The 2,570-nt window shown below is 38.1% G+C and overlaps 1 pseudogene; it reads right to left on the reverse strand.

Annotated features, from left to right (window-relative positions):
• Positions 1-1,265: 1,265 nt before the first annotated feature.
• Positions 1,266-2,151, reverse strand: LOC117213335 (annotated as a pseudogene).
• Positions 2,152-2,570: the final 419 nt, after the last annotated feature.

Raw genomic sequence — 2,570 nt, forward strand, 5'->3', positions numbered from 1 at the left:
GAAATATCGGACGAACTATGAACAGTGTCGCGAGAGCCGAGGCGCCGTCGGGCCCATCAATGTGTCATCGGTCTTTTCAAGTGCATACTTTCGTGGAAAAGACCTACGTGACCCTGGCCACGAGCGTCTGCGGAACACGTGTGCGGTGGGCCTAGGAAAAGGGCAATAGAATGCGACAATAGTTAGTCGAGGAGCAGAGTGCGAGTCGAGAAACAGAGTGCGAGTCGAGAAGCCGAGTGCGAGTCGAGCGGAGACGGAGGTTGCGAGTGGCGTTGCCGAGAGAGTGTGGATTGCGCTGTTTTCTGTACGTTTGGTATGAATAGTTCAAGTTAAGCCACAATCGTCTTTTCTGTCTGATTAACATCTCTATTGTCCACGTTTTGTAAACATATTACATCACGATATTACATACATCTTCTCTCCTAAATATATTATAGTGCTAAGTCCATTAATACATTAATTTCCATTATAAGAGCCCTGCTCTAGCGTACATATCTATCACATCTTCGTGCGACAAGTTGTTGACTATTTATTTCTCTACGTCAGTGTAATCTAAGTGTTGGAAATATATAATTTATAATTCAGTGAATCACAGTGTTATACAAACTCAATCACCCCTATTATCGTCTCTCCTCGCGGTTACGTCTCCCCGCAATTGGTCGGAATTTACACTTGTATTTTCATCTTCTTTAACTTCGACTTTATCCGATCTCCTAGGTCTGCCTCTATGTTTCGCTTCATCAGTTGCTATTATTACACCCGTTACTGCATTATCATTTTCTACAGATTTATACCTATCGCTATCACTAGCTGTGTTCGTTAAAAGAACTTCCCTTCGTTGACGAACTTATCAGTTGTTTCGTTTTCACTATCTGAAATTGATTTTTGTTTAACACCTCTTTTTTCTTCTTTGGCAAATTTATTTTCTACATTTTCCGATGCCTTTTGTTTATTAATTATTTCAGACTTGTCTTCGATTAATTTCGTCTTTAAAGCGCTTCGCAAAATTTTATTTGTGTTTGATTGTCTGGTTTGATTATAAACAATTTCTTCAAATTTTGGCGAAGTAGCAGGCTTTGCAGCAACATTATAACGACTGCTCCGTTTACTACTATCTAACATAGATGGAGATGGATTCTTGTCATCTTTATTCTCTAAAGACTTCTCTTGTGTATTAGCATCTAAATTTCTCGACATAAGATCTGCTGAAGTTTTTGATTCTGTAGTGTCACACGCATTTTTCGCTGTCATCATTTGGTCTTCTTCTATAAGCAAATGTTCATTATTGTAAGCATTATCTCTTGCTTTTTGTATGGATTCTAACGATATATTTTGTTCAACGTTGTCTATTGATTTTGTATCATTTTCAGCAGTTGATTTACTAACTGCTTCTAATTCCTTCGTTTCAATTTGGTTTTCTTTATTTGTATCGCCGTCCAAAATATTTCTCATTGAAATATTATCCTTCTTGTTATGATCTTTTTCTGCTTCTCCTAAACTTTTACTTTTTTTGTCAAACCATTCTTGTAAATTTTGAGTATCTTGTGACGAAGATGATGATAAATCATTATACAATACTGCAATATCTTCTTTCCTTCGTTTCACAGACTCTTTCTGATATTCTGTTGAGCTATTGACATCAAACATTAAATCTGTTTTAATGAAAATATAATCCTGTGAAGCGGTGTCAATTGATACTTTCTTTTCATAAGAATTTTCTACATTAGACTGCAATTCTTTTGAAAATTCTTTCAAAACCATTTCTTCATTTCCTACAGTAACGTCTGTTTTCTCCAAGCTTTTGTTCAAATTATTAGAAACTAAACTACCCTGATAACTCCGACTAGTCGCTGCTTTAATAGTCTCCTTTAACAGTTTTCTTAACTTGATTTCGTTCTGCTTCTGCATAGCGTCTAGTATGGCCCGAATACTTGGATCCACACCAGTAGCCATAGCCAAGCCGGTGAAAATTATCCTTTGTTCCGTGGTATATATAGAGTAAAACGAATGGTAGACCGCAGCATAGTGGTTTCCAACGATCCACACTTGTTCTAATTCCTCACTCAACGTCTTTCGTGTCCATTGACGTAGAAAAAGGTAAGTTATTGTAATATCGGAATATATTAAAGGTGTAATTTTGTCCGATTAATTATAATTTATTAATAATGGATTGAAAATACAGATATTAGTTAGACAGAGAAACGATGTTTGATTAACAGGAAAACTAAATGCAACGCTCGTATTTTTTATATTTGGTAACTCTCTCTCTCTCTCTCTCTCTCTCTCTCTCTCTCTCTCTCTCTCTCACTAGCAACTCTAACACTCGACAATTCTAACGACTCTATGCTTCGACGTCTCGATCAACTCTGACCCTCGCCAATGCATTCCTGCTCGGTCGTGCTCGCTCTTGCTCTCGTCCTCTCACACACACACGCACACGCACACACGCACACGCACACGCACACGCACACACTTTCTGGCTGACATACTCTGGCCTCTCGATTGCCACTCCTTGAAATATGAAACCGTACTTCTGTTTTGACGCTGCTTATCTTTTCTCGCGTCACTGT

The sequence above is a fragment of the Bombus bifarius genome, unplaced genomic scaffold (genome assembly GCF_011952205.1).
Source record: "Bombus bifarius isolate JDL3187 unplaced genomic scaffold, Bbif_JDL3187 scf7180000008694_frag, whole genome shotgun sequence".
In the NCBI taxonomy this organism is placed as follows: Eukaryota; Metazoa; Arthropoda; class Insecta; order Hymenoptera; family Apidae; genus Bombus; species Bombus bifarius.